The sequence below is a fragment of the Sorex fumeus genome, unplaced genomic scaffold (genome assembly GCF_029834395.1).
Source record: "Sorex fumeus unplaced genomic scaffold, SorFum_2.1 ptg000095l, whole genome shotgun sequence".
In the NCBI taxonomy this organism is placed as follows: Eukaryota; Metazoa; Chordata; class Mammalia; order Eulipotyphla; family Soricidae; genus Sorex; species Sorex fumeus.
The window spans coordinates 7,018,536-7,038,222 of NW_026606152.1; the positions used below are offsets into that span (position 1 = coordinate 7,018,536).

Genomic DNA, 19,687 nt, shown 5'->3' on the forward strand with positions numbered 1-19,687 from the left:
TCAGATCAAAATGGATTTAAGACCTCAACATCAGGTGGACAAAACCCTCCATGGTATTGAAGCTAAAGTTATCTTCAAAGATGACATGCCACTGATCAACCAAGTGGAAACAGAGATAAACAAATGGGGCTATATTAAACTAAGAAGTTTCTGCACCGCAAAAGATACAGTGACCAGAATACAAAGACAATCTACAGAATGGGAAAGGATATTCACCCATTACCCATCTGATAAGGGATTGATCAAGGATCTATAAGGCACTGGTTGAACTCTACAAGAAGAAAACATCCAACCCCATCAGAAAATGGGGCGATGAAATGAACAGAAACTTCTCAAAGAAGAAATCTGAATGGCCAAAAGGCACATGAAAAAATGCTCTTCATCACTAGTCATCAGGGAGATGCAGATAAAAACAACTATGAGTTACCACCTCACACCACAGAGACTGGCACACATCCAAAAAGAACAAAAGCAACCACTGTTGGTGTGGATGTTGGGGAAAGGGACTCTCCTTCACTGCTGGTGGGAATGCCAACTGGTTCAGCCCTTTTAAAAAGCAGTATGAACTCTTCTCAAAAAATTAGAAATTTAGGTCCCATTTGACCTATCAATACCACTCCTGGGAACATATCCTGGAGAGGCAAAAAAGGTATAGTAGAAATGACATCTGCACTTGTATGTTCATTGCAGCACTGTTTACAATAGCCAGAATTTGGAAAAAACCCGAGTGCCCGAGAACAGATGACTGGTTAAAGAAACTCTGGTACATCTACACAATAGAATACTATGCAGCTGTTAGAAAAGATGAAGTCATGAACTTTGCATATAAGTGGATAAACATGAAAAGTATCATGCTAAGTGAAATGAGTCAGAAAGAGACAGACATAGAAAGATTACACTCATCTATGGAATATAAAGTAACAGAATGGGGGACTAACACTAAAGAATAGTAGAGATAAGTACCAGGAGGTTTGCTTCACTGCTTTGAAGCCGGCCTCATATGCTGGGGGAAAAGGCAGCTCAGATAGAGAAGGGAACACCAAGAAAAGTACGGTTGGAGGACCTGCTTGGGATGGGAGATGCATGCTGAAAGTAGAATTTAGATCGAACATGATGGCCACTCAATACCTCTATTGCAAACCATAACACCCAAAAGGAGAGAGAGAGCAAAAGGGAATACCCTGCCACAGAGGCGGTATGGGGTGTGGGGGGGGGGGGGAAGGGTGAGATTGTAGGGATACTGGTATCATCAGTGGTGGAGAATGAGCACTGGTGAAAGTATGGGTACTCAAGCATTGTATGACTGAAACACAAGCATGAAAATATATAAATCTGTAACTGTACTTCACGGTGATTCACTAAGAAAAAAATTGGAAAAAATAAAGAAAAACAAACATGAAAAAATCAACACGCAAAAATCAAATGCATTTTATATGCATAATGAACTAGGAGAGATAAGTGGTTTTTAAAAAAAACACTGCATTTAAAGCTGTGTTCAAAAATTTTAAGGCCCAGGAGTCAATCAACTGAGTAAATAAAACTCCTTAGCCAAAATCCATGTAAGTATTAAAATTAATAGAAGAGGAAACAAGGAAATTAAAAGAAAGTCCATGTTCATGGATTAGAAGGATTTACATAGTTAATATATTGAAACAAAACATATGTTACAACAGACAATATATTACGAGAAAAGCATTAAAACAGATTCAATGCAATCCCAGTCAAAATGTTAACATCTTTCAAGATGTAAAATAAGTGCCCAAAATTTTTATGAAATGATAAAGTTCCACAAATGACTTAAGAAATTCTAAGAAAGAAAGGCATTCCACTCTCTGACTGTTCATAAGAGTGTGCTACTGGAATTAAGAAAAAAGGCAGTAAAGCTAATGGAATATGGTTGAAAGGGAAGAAGTAAACACTCTGGTGTACAGACAGAATAAATGGTATAGGAACTGGATTTACTAATAGAGAAAAAACGTTTTAACAAATAGTGGTGAGAGCACTGGTTAATCACATATGTAAAAAAAAAAAAAGAATCTCCAGCAGTCACACCCACACTCCACAGCTACCACCATGCCAATGGCTCAACTCCACTGCTTCACAACTAATTTCTGAAGAGACCCCAGACCCATTACAATTCCAGATACACTGGTTTTCAGGTTGAAAACTCTAGGGTCTTCTTGGAGTGAGGACAGAGTCTTTTCTTCACCCCACACTTCTAGATGCCCCCGCTGTAATACCAACATCCTGTTAAATAATTAAAATTATTTATTTTCAATAAACAAAAATTAAATTAAAAAGTAAAAAGAGAATCTGAACCAATACCTTATACTACACAGAAAAGTTCATTCAAAATGGCTTAAATATGGCTACTCACGAACGGGTTCACTGGCTACTCAACAAATTGCTTTAGCCATGATCCCAGAGACTCAGAAACAAATCTCGGAACCCAGAGGCTGTTGGCAGAAATCCCTCCATATTTAATTATTAAGATTTCAGAATTCCAAAATCATATGCTATTCATAATCTGCAATAGAAAACAAATTGTCTAATGATGCCTTTTCGGCAGATGTGAGTGTTGGGGTAAAATCCCAAATGTTAATGGTAGGTGTTGTGTCAAAATATTGGATGTAATCAAAGTAAAGGTAAAGGTAAAGGTAAAGGCCCTCCCGGTTGATCGTCGATTTGCTCGAGCGGGCCCAGTAACGTCTCCATTGGAGACTTTGTTGTTACTGTGTCTGGCATATCGAATACTCTCCGAGAGGGGCGGAGGAATCGAACTCGGGTTGGCTATGTTGGCCGCTTGTAAGGTGAACGTCCTATCATCTGCCACACAGGTAGAGGGAGGATGTAGAATGAGGGGTATACTGGGGTTTTTTTGGTGGTGGAAAATGTGCACTGGTGAAGGGACGGGTATTTCATCATTGTATGACCAAGAATTAAACTCGAAAGCTTTGTAACTGCTCTCACAGTGATTCAATAAATAAATTTATTTTTAAAAATGGTTTAAATATTAGGAATTCTAATTGGAAAAGATATTAAACTATCACTATTAAGAGATAACAATACAGTCCCAGCTCACATCAGTCTATCCTATAAAACCAGGAACATGCCCTCTGGAGCCCAGGCCTTTCCCTCCACACCAGAAATCCTACACTGCTGTATTCTGGGAAGCCAGGGTACCCATTGCTATGCCTTTTACCATGGGAAGCCAGCCTCTAGGCCAGCTGTTGGTCCCAACCCACACGTGCACCCTCTAGAGCTTGTACCTGCATTCCCCATCCTGAAACCCAGGCACATGCTAGTAAGCTTGGAGACCCATCTTTCTGCCCTGCACTGCTAAAGTCCACCCCTAAGCCAGTGTATTGGTCTCAGCTTATGTGAGTCTGTACTCTAAACACAGGTGGAGCACCCGTCTCTACCCTGAAACCTTCTACAGGCCAGTTATCAGTCCCAGCTCATGTCAATATATTCTCTAAACCCAAAACCATACCGATGCTACCTGTCCTAGAGAAGATATTACTACATATACTTCTTATATTGGGTTCAGGGGAGATAGAGAATTCCAAATTCCTTGACAGCATACAGCCTTAAATATCAGCTAATTCAACTGACTAGCTGAAAATTTTCAAGGTATGCTCAAACAACATTGCAGAGTAAAGAAAATTACCTTAACAGCAGATGCAGTATTAGTTGTTGTCTGGTATAAACAACTCAGCAGATCATTTCTCAAGTAACTAAGAATCAAAACCCCTACCATTAATACCCATAAAACTTGAAAAAAATAGGGAAACTAAGAAACTCGATTGCAGTCACAGAGAGGAACAGAAACCCAGAAAATTCACCAAGCCCATCAAAATGCTTGAGCCTGGTCAATGAGGACCTAAAATGAACACTCACTGCATTGGCAACAGAAATTAAGCAAGTCATTGCTAGTGAAATCAAGCAATCACTACATGAAAAATTCAACTAATTCAAAGACAAACTTTTTCAGAAGATGAGAGATTCCATATAAGTGGAATTGAAGGAGCTAAGGAACACACTAGAAAGCCCTAGTAGCAGAATCTTGCAGGGGGAGAACTGTATAGATGAACCATAAGATAACCTATATGTATAAAGTATTGATAAAGAAATTAAAAAAGAGAAGAGAAGCAAAAGAATGGAAGAAAATGTAAGGTACTTAATGAACAAAGAAAAGAATAAACTCCAAATCATAGGAATACCAGGTGAGGGAAAGGGGAAAGGGGAAAAAAAGTAGCGGGAGAGGTAATAGCTGAGAACTTCCTTACTGTCTTCAGGAAGGCAGCTGCACAGATTCAAGAGGCCAAATAGACCCAAATAGAATAGTACCAAGACACACAGTAATCAAAAAGGCAAAAACCTAAGAGAGAGATGAACTTATTAAAGCAGTTAAAAAAAAAAAAGAAAAGCCTTAAATATAAGGGAATTAACAAAAATAAAAACAGGTCTGCCAAATGAAGTGGTACAGGTGAGAAAAGAGTGAAATTACATATTCAAAATACCCACTGAAAAAACTTTCAGTCTAGCGTCTTCTACCCAGCGAAGCTCTTGTTTAGATGGAAGGGAGGGATAATAACATTCTTAGACAAACAAAAAGTGGCAACATTTGTGATAAACAAACTGGTCCTGAATGAACTATTGAAAGTCAGTTTATTTAAACCAAATAGCCAATTGTGGAGGCAACAACTCTACACACTAAAATGACAATGCAGCCCTTTATATCAATAATATTCCTGAATGTCAATAATATTCCTGACCCAGCCTTTATGGGCACAATCTATTGCCAGGGGAACCATCATTCCCTGACTGTTAGCATGGATTGATGGTCTTGTAAATGCCTAATGGCCAGGCGTTGAGGGGTTGAGATAGGAAGAGACAAAGCCTGCAGTATCTCTAAAGCTTGTTGTTCCACCTCTGCATTAGCTCATAGAAATCCCATGACACCTAGCGATACTCTGTCCCATCTAGCCCATAGATTCACCTTCTTCTGTTTTGTGATCCACTAGTAATGCATTCCTTTCTTGCCTGTATAAACACTGTTCTCCACTAATAAATTTTGTCATATGACTACAAGTGTATGGCCCACATGGGTGACTTTGTCTCAGTCATGCTGCACATGCAAACCTTTGAGCATTTGTTGCCCTAGATGCTGGAAATTCATCTCACATTCCCATGGTTCAGTAGCTGCAGACTGGCTACACAATACTGTGAGTTCAAGTGTGTGATGCAGTCAGTGTTCAATCTGCCTCCCAAACAGAGGAACATCATGGATAGATGGAAAAGTGACAAATTTATTGCAGACCTGTTAGCATACTTATAGGACATCTGAGGGGAATAGAGGTATGGCACTACACATAAGTATGACTGATCATTTACAGAGACATAGCATTTTGATGGAGGCAATTCTCTTGGGGGAAGGAAACACTTTCTCTCCGAAGGACATCTATATTGCTTTTCTCTTTCCCTTGCTATTAGTACGTTTTAAACAATTTAGTTTGCTTCTTATTAATACTTGCAGTTATTTGGACAAGCAGCACAAGATATATAGATTCCAGAACTTAGTTCTCAGTGCTCCAAGGATAAGCAAGGGTTTTACCCTAAATCACAGACTAAGTACTCAGACTGCTTTAAGCTTTTCCTTACCCATGGAGGTCCTCCATCAAAGTCATAATGGCTTGCATCAAAACCATGCTTTCATGCTTTCTAGACTGTCCTATTTCAATGCTGAGGTAGAATTGCTGCTTACCACAGTCCATCAAAGTCCCACAGCAGGACCCCCTTTATGGGGTGTTAGGAATTATCCAATGAGAGCCTGAGTCAGGTAACTGTGACAGATGACCAGGAGTAGATATATTTTAGAGTCAATTAACTCCCAAATATTAGAATACAGCATTAACGGTCTTTCTGTGTTTAAACAAAGAACATTGCTCTATAGTAAAATATGAAAGGGTTATGAGGGAAATAGTAAAGCAAGTAATTCACTACAAATACAAAATTCAGAATCACCAGAAGGTTTAGCTTATAAGTAACCTGCCTGACTTGGGAAATCTAGTAACTAACACAAAGGAAAAGTTAAGGACAAACTTGAGGTTTGGGGGTGCTCCTAAGAGCACTGTAAATTTCTCTGGGAAGAGAGGAAGAGAGACAATACACTGATGAAGCCTAAAACACTTAGGGTTAATATTCAAAAAATACAAAGAATCAATGAAATTAAGATATGATTCTATGAAAGAATAAACAGGATAGAGCAACCATTGGGTAGATTCACAAGTAAAAAAGAAAAAAAAAACAATAAGGGAGAAATTACAATAAGAACCCCAGAAATACAAGATATCATGACAGCTCACTATGAGCAACTCTACGCTGAAGCTGTAGGACCTAGAAATTATGGACAGAGTCTTCAAAACATGTAACCTCCCAAAACTGAAAAAGTAGGAAGTAGAAATCCTAAAAAGGATAATTATAAGCAAGGAAATTCAAACAGTAATTGAGAATCCCCCCAAAACAAAATCATGGTCCCAGTGGGTTCATGGGTGGGGGTATTTCATTAAACCTTCAGAAAAAAATTCAAGAAACAAGAATCATTCCCAACACCTTTATGAAGCTAACATTATACTGATACCCCAAACTTACAGAGATACTTTAAAAATAAGGGGAAAAAAAGAAAGAAAGAAAAAAAGAAAGGAAGGAAGGAAGGAAGGAAAGAAAGAAAGAAAGAAAGAAAGAAAGAGAAAGAAAGAAAATTCCAGACAAATCTCTCTAATGAATGTTGATTCAAAAATCCACAACAAAATCTTAGCAAACAGTACCAACTTAAAAAAAATACACTGTTATCGAGTCATCCTAAATAGGATTGGCAGGACACTAGATAAAGGACAAACATGTGAGCAAGCTGGGTTTCGCAAAGGATTCAGCACCATCGACCATATCCACACGATAACCAAGCTCATTGAGGTTTCTCGGGAGTTCAAGATGCCGCTCTGTTTAACATTCATTGATTTAAAGAAGGTCTTTGATTCTGTTGAGACAGATGTGGTCATTGAAGCCCTAGCCAATCAGAGCATTCAAGCCCAATACATCAAGATCCTCCGTGAGCTGTATTGCGGATTCACTACCAGGATCTCACCATTCTACAAAGAAGTAATCTTTGATGTCAAGAGAGGGATTTCACAGGATGATACCATTTCACCGAAACTCTTCAGTGCCACTCTCGAGAACATCATGCGACAACTGGAATGGGAAGGAATGGGAGTGAAGATAGATGGTCGGCAACTACACCACCTCCGCTTTGCTGATGACATTGTTTTAATAACACCAAACATCAGCCAAGCGGCACAAATGCTGGCCAACTTTGACCGTGAGTGTGGAAAGGTAGGACTACAGCTGAATCTTACGAAGACAATGTTTATGAGAAACAGCCTCGTTCCTGATGCCCCATTCGCTCTCAATGGAACAACCATCTCTGAATGCAACAGCTATGTGTACCTAGGTCGAGAAGTCAACATGACAAATGACCTGACACCCGAGCTGCGCAGGAGGAAGAGAGCAGCTTGGAACACTTTCAAGAACGTCAAAGAAATAGCTAAGAGGATGAAGAACCTCCGGCTCTGGGCACATCTCTTTGATTCCACTGTTCTTCCTGCATTAACATATGCCTCAGAGACCTGGGCCCTACGTAAATAGGATGAGAATGCTATTCAGGTCTCCCAAAGAGGAATTGAAAGAGCTATGCTTGGAATATCACGTTTCACTCAAATGAGAGAAAGAATCTGGAGTTCCGACATCCGTCGACGATCAAGAATCAGGGACACTGTCTCGTTTGCCAAGGTGTCGAAAATCAGATGGGCTGGTCACGTAATGAGATTTAAAGACGACTGCTGGACTAGAGCTGTTACCGACTGGATCCCACGGGATGTCAAAAGACCGCGTGACCACCCACCTACCAGATGGTCAGACTTCTTCATCAAGATCATGAATGATCGGTTTGAGGTTCTTCATGTTCCCAGAGCGAACAGATGCCATTGGGCTACACTAGCACGCAACAGGGACGAATGGAGACATTACTGGAGCCCACTCGAGCAATCGACGACTAATGGGAAGTTAAGGGATTAAGTGATTAAGTGACACTGTTATCAAGGGGGATCCAATTCAGGAATGAAGGATTGTTCAATATATGCAATCAAGGGGCTGGAGCAATAGCGCAGCAGGTAGGGCATTTGCCTTGCACGTGGCAGACCCGGGTTCGATTCCCAGCATCTCATATGGTCCCCCAAGCACCGCCAGGAGTGATTCCTGAGTGCAGAGCCAGGAGTAACACCTGAGCATTGGCTGGGTGTGACCCAAAAAGAAAAAAATGCAATTAACATAATATATAATATCAGTAAAAAGAAAGAGAAAGATGATATGATCTTATCAATTAATGCAAAGAAAACTTTTGACAAGATCCAATGCCCATTTTGATAAAAGCCCTCAATAAGGGGGCTGGATTGATAGTACAGTGGGTAGGGTGTTTGCCTTGTACGTGGCTGACCCGGGTTCAACTCCCAGCATCCCATTCCCAACACCTTTATGAAGCTAACATTATACTGATACCCAAAACTTACAGAGATACTTCAAAAGAAGGAAAGAAAAAGAAAGAAATAAAGCACCGCCAGGAGTAACCCCTGTGCATCGCAAGGTATGATCTAAAAAGCAAAAAAATAAATAAATAAAAAAGAAGCCCTCAATAAAATAAGAATGGAAAAAACCTTCCTCATGAAAGTAACAGCTATCTAGAAAAGTCTATAGCTAATATTATTATTAATGGTGAAAAACTGAAAACATTCCAGTTCACAAGGTAAGAATGTTCACTGCCTCCACTCTTATTCAACATTTTATTACAAGTTCTTGCAACAGCTATTAGGCAGGAAAAGGAAATCAAAGGGATCCCAATAAAAGTGAAAAGAGAAGATTAAATTATCTCTCTTTACATATGGCATGATAATGTATATTAAAGACTCTAGAGATTCCACAAAAATGCTCCTAGAAACAATGAACCTAATGCTCAAAAGTAGAGAGAGATTATGGGGAATCATGTCTGCCATAGAGGCAGGGGAGGGTAGGAAAGGGGGGGTATACCGAAGATATTGGTGGTGGGGAATGTGCACTGGTGAAGGGATGGGTGTTTGATCATTGTGTGATTGTAACCCAAACTTGAAACCTTGTAACTATCTCACAGTGATTCAATAAAACTAAAAAAAGAAAAAAGAAAGAAAGAAACCAATGAATCAATATAACAAAGTGATTGGCTACAAAGTCAATACACTGAAATTGGTTGTTTTCCTATATATAATGAATCAGAGGAGAAAGAGAGCATGGAGTCTACCCCATTTAAAATAGTGTCCCAAAACATCAAGGATCTGGAAATCAACTTAATAAAAGAGTTGAGAGATATTTTACCACGAAAAGTTCAAACCCATAGGAAATTGAAGACCTTAGGATACAGAAAAAATTCCATGTTTGTGGATTGGAAGAATCATTATTATCAAAATGACAATTCTATCTAAATTGCTATATAGATTCAATGCAATCCGTGTCCAAAGTCAGGGAACATTCTTCAAGGACTTAGAACAGTTGATTATAAAGTTTATGTAGAATCACAAAAGACCCAGGATAGTCAAAACCATACTGAAAAATATTAAACTGCGAGGCATCTCATTACCTAACTTGAAGCTATTCTATAAGGCAGAACAGAACATCCAAGAACAAACCCCCATATATATTATCAGCTAGTTTTTTAACAAGGAGATAAGAGCATTAATTTGAATAAAAACAACCTATTCAACAAATGGTGTTAGGAGAATTGGATAACTGCATGAAAGAAATTAGAGCTAGAGCCAAAACTTACATTTCATGCAAAAATCAATTCAAAGTGGATCAAAGATATCCACCTGAGCTCCATTTGAGATCAAACCTGAATCTATTAAGTTCAGAAAAATATTATAGACAGAATGTTCCAAGACCTAAACCTCAAAGGAGTGTTCAACCACTGTAATGCCATTGACAATGGCGACAGAATCAAAACTAAAAACTCAAACTAAAATGTTTCTCTATGACAAAAGAAACCGTGGAAAATTAAAAAAAAAGACTATTGGGTTTGAAAACTATTTGCACTCAAAACAGCAGATTTATCTGTATTTACCCTTTAGGGTTGATATCTGGGGATATCTATCTATCTATCTGTCTGTCTGTCTGTCTGTCTGTCTGACTGACTGTATATATAAATATATGCACAGAGATTAACAAAAAAAATACCTAAAACCCCATCAAAATATAGGGAGAGGAAATGAACAGACACTTCTCTGAGGAAGACCAACAGATACTCAACAGGTACATGAAAAATTTCTCATCATCCCTTATTATTATGAAATCCAGATCAAAATTACAATGATATACCATGTTAGACCAGTGAGGTGGATATCAAGATACTAGGAATATACTGTGTTGGCAGACATGTGGTGAAAAAGGAACTCCATCTGCTGCTGGCAGTAATGTTGTATAGTTCAAATCCTATGGAAAACACCATGAGGGTTCTTAATAAACTCAGAATTGAGCCGCCATATGACCCAACAATTCCACTTTGGAGTATCTATTCCCAGGATAAAACAATATTTACTCAAAAGGACATATTTCTTGATTATTTATTGCAGCACTCAGTAAAATAGGTAAAATTTGGAATCAGCTTAGATGTCCAACGACAGATAAGTGGATCATGAAGATGTGGTATATATACACATTGAAATACTGCACAGCTATAAGGAATGATTAAGTTATGAAATTCACAGCAACATGGATGGAACTGAAAGATATTTTCAATGAAGTAAGTCAGAATAAGAAGGATAAACACACGGTGTTATGTATATGGTATTTAGACTAACTGGATGAGGAAATGCAATGGTTTAAAGAACGTATGCCCATATCACCTTTGGCCCAAGAGTATAGAGAGGAGTAGAAAAAAAAACAGTGAAGGGAAATGGGAGGATAGATAGATGAGAAGCAATGGGTATTGGGAAGTGGCAGCGGTCAAGGTCAAGATTAATTTATTTTGGTGGTGTTAAGGAATGACAGAATTAAATATCAAAACCTGAGTCAGCAACCCTGAAATAATGAGACCCAAACTTTAACAACTGAACTTTAAAGGTGTATGTGAAGATATCAGGCTGTGGAGGAGGGGAGGAAATAGAGGAACATGGGAACAATCGTGGAAGGAAGTTGATAGAATAACTGAAATGAGGAAACTTAATAATAAAGGGATGCCTAGATCACATTTGAGTTTAGGAAGAAGGACATTGAAGGAGAAAATTCAAGCAGGGAAGGAATAATATGAGAAAGTCTAGTAATGGGGAAACAGGTTCAATTATATTCAATTATATATTATTTATATAAACATAAACATATAAGTATATATATATAAATTGTATTCAATTATATAACTCATAGTGCGGGAGAGTGGTATAGCTATATATTCAAAACACAGACTCAACAACAGTGAAAGCATGATATATAAGTTACAACAACCAAATTTTGTAATGTGCCTGTCAAAAAGGCAGAGGGGGACTTGGTGGGTGGTAAGGGTGTGACAGAGTATGGGAACGCAGTGCAGGAAGTTAACACTGGTGGTGGGATTATTGTTGAAATATTATATGCCAAAGATTCAGCTATCAGTAACTTTGTAAATTGTTTTTTTAAATGAAATAGAATTTATTTTTCAAAACTACACATATAGACATATGAAAAAGTGTCTTTCATAACTTATTATCAGGAAAATGCAATTCTTTATAACAATGAGATATCAATTTACACCAAGGAGATATGAATAAAACAAAAGATTGAAAACAAGTATCGATAAGAATGTGGAGGGGAAAAAAGGAACCTACAACCATTGTTGGTGGTTCAGGATATAGGGAAAGCAATGTGGTGACTTCTCAAAAAAATTAAGAATTTAACTTCAATATTACCCAGCTATTTTTTTCCTGCCATCCACTTCAAAAACACAAAAACAGTCATCAGAAAATATATTTGCACTTCTCTGTTCATTGCAGTACTACTCACAATAGCAAAGATCTGAAAACAACCAAATGCTCAGCAAAATATGAGTGGATTAAAAAAACTGTCATATATATTATATATACACACATTATAATATACATTTTATATTATATGTACGTATAATATATATTATGACATACACATAATATATACACACTAATCAGCTAGGTAAAGTGTAAAATCCTGCAGTCATACTTCAAGTTGGAGAGATTATGGAGCATGGTTGGGTGAGGGTATTATACTTAGTTAAGTAAATATAGTAATTTTTATATAGTGGCACAAATAGAACTTGAGAATTTGCCTAAAGAACAGAATTTGGCTAAAATGCAGAGTCAACATATAAAAAAGTAACATTTATTTGTGAGTTCCTGTGGCATCAACACAAAGATAGGAATGCAGTGCATCACACAGGGGTCTATTAAGCAAATTAACTGGAATAAACACTCATAATTTTAGGGAGATTCATTTATGGAATGTAGAATAATCAAAATTCAGAGTTAAGGGAGATTTTCCCTGAAAAAAGTAGGGGAAAAACAAGGTATGAAAGAAAAGGGATCACAAGACTTCCAACCTGACAAAAATATTATATTAAGGCAGGAGGAGCCAAGCACTTAAACTTTTAACCATAACTTGCTAAATTGTAGGCAGACCTTGAATCACCATGATTCCCAAGGTGAGTCATGCCCAATAGGATTGTAGTCCAAGTTCTGCCTCCCAAGCAGTTCCTCTCATTCACATCCCCAATTCCCCGCTGAACAAGTTCCTGCTGATCAATAAGCATTTCCACAGAATTTATTTCCAGGAAGGAGGAAACAATAGTATAGTAGGAAGAGTGTTCATCTTGGACATGACCAACCTAGGTTGGATTGCCAGCATCCAAATGATTCCCTAAGGAGTGATCCCTGAGTGCATAAGTAATAGTAAGCCCTGAGTACAGTCAGGTGAGCTTGCCCAGCACAACCCCCTACCCCTACCCCCAAAAAGAGAAGAAGAGAATTGATTTATGTGTTGGAACACATGAACTTCAGTCTCAGGACTTCTTATACCTAACAAAGAGTGGTACAACTCTACCAAGTCCAGGCTGAGAGCAGCCTCTATTGATGTGAGTACTTCTTAACAAGCTCCTAGCTTCAATTTCACCCAATATTCCAATCACTGTTCTCCCCCTAAAACTCACAACCTCAGTCCTTCCTTGAAAATTCATAGCCTCCACCTCACCCTAACAGGCCTCATCCTTCAGGTTTTAGAAGTTAGACAACCCACACCTCACTTGTAGTGGCAGCCAGCTAAGAATCAAAGGAAGCTCTCCTATAGTGAGAACACCAGACTTTCATTCCAATTTAACTTAGAAAACACCTAATGCAAATTATTGGAAAGCATTCCATTTTGTGCCTGTACGCACTATGACAGAAGGAACCAGAAGTTGGCAGAATACAACAAAGATATGATATAGTCTTATTGAAGCCACAGTTGATAAGTCATCTGGAGAAAGAAACTGGAAGCTGCTATCCCTGAAGAATAGCAGGTAGCGAGTTAAGTCCCACTCATCAGGTGGTCGGGTTTGGAGCCAGTTACCTGAAACTGGTACTGATGAATGAAAGATTTCCACCCACACCCGTCCTGACCTTTGAAGATCAGCTTGCTGAATAACTGTGATTGGGTAAACTTGTCTATAAATCCCAGTCATTTTGTAAGTCAGTTGGATTGTGAAGCTGTATCAACTGCCAGACATGAGCAACTGTGAGCCCTGAGTCAGTCAAGGCCTTAAGCGGACTTTGGTGCTAAAGCAGCTACATGGCACTTGTGCCGCAAATTCTGTTGCTATTCGGATGAACATAAATCACAGTAATGGTGCAAAATTGATCTTACAAACACTTAGTAAACCCTCAAAAGACATTCATCGCTTATCACTTAATCACTTAATTAATCCCCGTTATTCATCGATTTACTCGAGCGGGTGCCAGTAACGTCTCCATTCATCCTGGTTGCGTGCTAGCATAGCCCAATGGTATCTGTTCGTTCTAGGAACATGCAGAGCCTCAAACCAATCATTCAGGGTCTTGACGAAGAAGTCTGACCATCTTGTAGGTGGGTGTCCACATGATCTTTTGATGTCCCGTGGAATCCAATCAGTAATGGCTCTAGTCCAGCGGTTGTCTGTAAACCTCATTACGTGTCCAGCCCATCTGATTTTTGATGTCTTGGCAAATGAGACAGCGTCCCTGATTCTTGAGCGTTGAGGAAGATCAGAATTCCGGATTCTATCTCTCATTTGAGTGAATCATGATATTCCAAGCATAGCTCTTTCGATTCCTCTTTGAGAGACCCAAATAACGTTCTCATCCTGTTTTCAGGTCTCTGAGGAATATGTTAATGCAGGAAGAATAGTGGATTTGAAGAGATGTGCTCATAGCTGGAGGTTCTTTGTTCTCCTAGTTATTTCTTCAACGCTCTTGAAGGCATTCCAAGCCGCTTCTCTTCCTCCTGCAACTCAGGTGCCAGGTCATTCATCATGTTGATTTCTCGACCTAGGTATATATAACTGTTGCATTCAGAGATGGTGGTTCCGTTGAGAGTGAATGGAGCGTCAGGAACAATGATGTTTCTCATAAACATTGTCTTCGTAAGATTCAGCTGTAGTCCGACCTTTCCACATTCAAGGTCAGAGTCGTTCAGCATTTGTGCCGCTTGGCTGACGTTTGGTGTTATTAGAACGGTGTCGTCAGCAAAGCAGAGGTGGTGTAGTTGCCGACCATCTATCTTCACTCCCATGCTTTCCGTTTCCAGTCGTCGCATGATGTTCTCAAGGGTGGCACTGAAGAATTTTGGTGAAATGGTATCACCCTGACGAACCCCTCTCTTGATATAGATGATTACTTCTTTGTAGAATGGTGAGATCTTGGTAGTGAATCCGCAATAGAGCTCACGAAGGATCCTGATGTATTGAGTTTGTACGCCCTGATTGGCTAGGGCTTCCATGACTGCTTCCGTCTCAACAGAATCAAAGGCCTTCTTTAAATCAATGAACGTTAGACAGAGCGGCATCTTGAACTCCCAAGAAACCTCAATGAGCTTAGTAATCGTGTGGATGTGGTCGATGGTACTGAATCCTTTTCGGAATCTGGCTTGTTCACATGGTTGTCCTTCATCTAGTGTTCTGCTAATCCTATTCAGGATGACTCGAGTGAACAGTTTGTAGATGACAGACAATAGGCAGATTGGGCGATAGTTGCCAATGTCGTGGATGTATCCCTTCTTGTATAGTAGTACAGTCCTGCTGGTTTTCCATTGGGATGGAACCTTGCATTCAGACAGGTAGCGTGTGAAGAGCCGAGCCAATGTATTGATGAGTACTGATGGTAAGTTCTTCAGGTGTTCAGGTCTGATCTTGTCTGGGTCAGGTGTTCTTTGTTTCTTTACCGACAAGATGGCATGTTGGATTTCGGAAGGGAGAACATTGGGAACGACATATCCATCTTGTGGTATGTGGTATGTGAGCAAGTGGACGTGGCTATTAAAGAGATCTGAGTAGAAGTCATGAATAATCTTCTCCATTGCCCTTCTGGAAGATGTGATAGATCCATCAGGATGTCGGAGGGCAGTCATCTTGGTTTTGTAGTTGGTGAAGGACAGGCGGGCATTACGAAAGCTTTTTCCAGCTTCTGCCGCATCTACCAGTACTGCTGCTCTCCTGTTTTTGAGGTCATCCTTGATGGCTTCTCTGCACTGTTTTGACAGTTCGGATGTTCGCTTGTGGTTGCCTGAGGCATGTGCCAAGCCACATTGGCGAATAAGTTCAAGAGTGTTCGAAGAAAGGCGTTTTTCTGTGGTTATCTCTCTCTTGGCATTCCTCGCACAATCATGGAGGTGCTGAATCATTCGATTGTATTCCTCATCCATGTTGTCAATGACAGCATCTTCCCATGTTGCCGCAACAGAGCCAAAGAGCTCCCAGTTGGTGGTCGTTCTGGGAGTCCTCTTCTTAAACCTTGCATTCTTTTCTCCTCGTTCTGTGAGGTAGAATTTTGCACGAAGAAGACGGTGGTCTGATCCCGTTTGGAATTTTGGGACAACAGCAATATCGATTAGGCAAAACTGCCGATTGAATATGATGTGGTCTATTTCATTGTGGAACCGTCCATCGGGAGACTCCCATGTCCAACGTTTAGATTCAGCCTTTTGGAACTGTGAGTTACCATGGAAGGTTTTGGTTGACATGATGAACTCAGACAGTCTGTCACCCTGTTCGTTCCATTCTAGGTCATGGGTCCCGATGTGGAGTTCATTGACTGATCTTCTTGGTTCTATCTTGGCATTAAAATCACCGACAATGAACTTTACATACAAGTGGTACAATATGGAAAGTATCATGCTAAGCGAAATGAGTCAGAAAGAGAGGGATAGACATAGAAAGATAGCATTCATCTGGGGGATATAAAATAATAAAATATGAGATTAATACCCAAGAATAGCTGAGAGCAACACCAGGAGAATTACTCCATAACTTAGAGGCCAGCTGGGTATTCTAGTGGAAAGGACAATTCAGATAGAAAGGGGAACACCAAGTGGAGGGTGTTTGGAGGATCCTCCCAGGAGGGGAGATGCAGGTTGAAAGTAGACTGGACTGAACATGTTCGCCACTCAATGCCTCTTTGGCTGATCACAACACCCAGGAGGAGAGAGAAAACAAAAGGGAATGCCCTGCCACAGTGGCAGGGGGGGATGGGGGGATGGGAGGATTGGGGGGAGGGATATTATCCTGGTGGTGGAAAATGGGCACTGGTGGAGGGATGGGTATTTGATCGTGGTATGATTGAGATCCAAGCACAAAAATTTGTAAATCTACAACTGTACCTCATGGTGTTTCACTAATAAAAAAAAATAAAATAAAAAAATAAAAAAAAATCACCGACAATGATCTTGTAGAAGGTGTGATCTTTATAGAACTTCTCCAGCTCCATGTAGAACTTCTCAGTTTCTCTTTCACCAGAACTGGATGTTGGTGCATAGACAACAAAGATAGAAACTGCGGGTAGTGAGCCACATCTATTCAAGTGTAATCGTCTGATTCGGGTTGTTAGGCATTCGAATGAATCGATGCTCGTGGCTAAGTTTGTGTTGACAAGGATACCGACACCACCGACGCCTCTTTTATCACATGTTCCAAGGAACAGTTCTTCTCGAATGTTGAAAACGGCATGATGGGATTGATGTCTTCTCGTTTCGGTCAGACCAATGATGTCGTACTTGATCTTTTTCGCGCTTGTACCATAAGGTCTTCAATGGATGCAGCAGATGCCAGCGTGCGAGCATTAAAAGTACAGACAATCATTTTTGTTTTTCTTCATTTTGGCAGCCTATTTTTATTAGCCTTGGTATTTTATCAGCCTTTCCTTCCATATCCTTCTCGACTCTGCCATATTCAGGATAAGGGGAATGAGATCCATTTATTACTGGATTTGGCATATCAATTTGGTCTATTTAGCATAGACCACGGATAGCTTGCCAGGATCTGCCATGCAGGTGGGATATTTAAAGGTACCCTGAAAACTTAGAGAAAAGTAAATAAAAAGTCTTCAGCTGTTGGGCCCTGGCGAGGATAGTCAGGCACAGGGCAGGAGACTCTGCCTTGTGCTCTCCCAGGAGCTTGTGTGATAATCTCTGGATCCTGGCCATTATTGGGGTTACACGGCAGTTGGAGGGTGTAACTGTCTAGCTACTGACAGGTCCAGTCCCAAGCCGTGCAGGCTTGGAGATCTCAGCCCCGGGTCCCACAAACCTGGGTTCCTCTGCCAGTTCTGTTATGCCTGAGACTTATCCAAGTGTGTGGAGAGTGGCCTCAGTATGGCCTTGGCTGGGGCCTGGAGGTCTTCAGCTGTTGGGCCCTGGCGAGGATAGTCAGGCACAGGGTAGGAGACTCTGCCTTGTGCTCTCCCGGGAGTTTGTTGTGATAATAGCAGAAGTCATAGCTATTAGAAATCAATGTAATCAAAGGTATTAGTCAACATTATTAAGTAAAGGATCATTATGCTAAAACTAGAACATAGAGTTCCACTCTTAGTTTCTATGAAGCACAAGAAAAAAAATAAAGGCATTTATTTATACCAATAGGTCGGGAGAGAAGCACAGCAAATGTCTCAAGTACATCAGAATTTCTGATATTGTCCAATGGTGACAACATAGCAGTGCTCATTTTAATTATTGATGAATGGAGGAAATTGGAATAGAGATTCAAGACACTCATAAAAAATTTGGAAAAATTAAATGATTCATTGAAATAGATTTAAAGGACTCAGCAAGAGAATGAGACTCCAAAAATAGAATTAATGATCTTAAGAACACATAATCATCAATAATTGAGAGATAATAGACAAAAGATTTTATAAGAATAAAAAATTTAAGATATTTAGACAACAATAGTAAGAGGAACAACCAACCGGAAAAAGAGAAAGGGGAAGATTGATTGCTGGAGGAAATAATAAGTGAAAATTTCCACAATCTGAGGAGGAAAAGGTATGAGTGAAGAAAAAAAAAAAGTCCAGGGAAGAGTGCCAGAGGAAATAAAGCCAAATAGAACTACACAAAACACACTGTAATAAAAATTTGCAAGAAGTGTGACACTCCTTAAAACTCCTTAAAGAGTCCTTTACCCAGCAAAGTTACCTGTCAGATTTGAGGGAATGATAAAAATATTCCCATGCTAATAACGCCTGAAGACATTTATTACAAATAAATCAACTCTACAAGGAATACTGAGTAGCATCCTAAAAGCACAAAAGGCAAATGGCAAAAATCCTCAGAAAAAGAACAAATTCCTTTAGAGCAATAATTTCTCTAAATATCACTGAACTCAACTCTTCTATGAAAATAGAGAGTTCTATGAAAAGGCACAAAGTAGCTGGATAGATTAAGAAACAAAGTCCAACTCTATATCACCTAGACTATAGACCAAACATGATTCCCACGTATTGCCTCTTTTGCAAACCACAACACCAATAGGAGAGAGAGAACAAAAGGGAATGCCCTGCCACGAGGCAGGGTGGGATGGGAGGGATGGGGGTGGGAGGGATACTGGGATCCATGGTGGTGGGAAATGGGCACTGGTGGAGGGATGGGTATTTGATCATTGTATAATTGAAACCCAAGCACAAAAACTTGTAAGTCTACAACTGTACCTCATGGTGTCTCACTAATAAAAATTTTTAAAAAATAAAATAAAATACATACCTAAATTCTCGTGAATTAATGGTTAGGAAAAAATCATACAAACTACTGGTAGACTAAACAAAGACTGAACAAAGTTTATATGTATATAAACTTTTATATATATATATACGTATATATAAATATATACATACCCTCAATAGAAGCTCTGAACAACAGATTAGAGGCAGCTGAGCAAAAGATCAATGAGTTCCAAGAAAAGATAGAGGAGAATGCTAGGAAACAACAGAAGGTGGAAAATAATCTAAAAAGAAAGGAACAGTCATTCAAGAGGAACAATATAAGAATAATTGGAGTCCCTGAAGAAGAGGAAAGTAAATTTGATGAAGAAACAATAAAGTAAGAATTTCCCGGA

The 19,687-nt window shown here is 39.4% G+C and overlaps 1 protein-coding gene across 1 annotated transcript in view; it reads right to left on the minus strand.

The window, feature by feature from the left end:
* STPG2 (sperm tail PG-rich repeat containing 2) overlaps window positions 1–19,687 on the minus strand; it is a 254,233-nt gene that overhangs the window by 145,149 nt on the left and 89,397 nt on the right. The window lies entirely within an intron of this gene.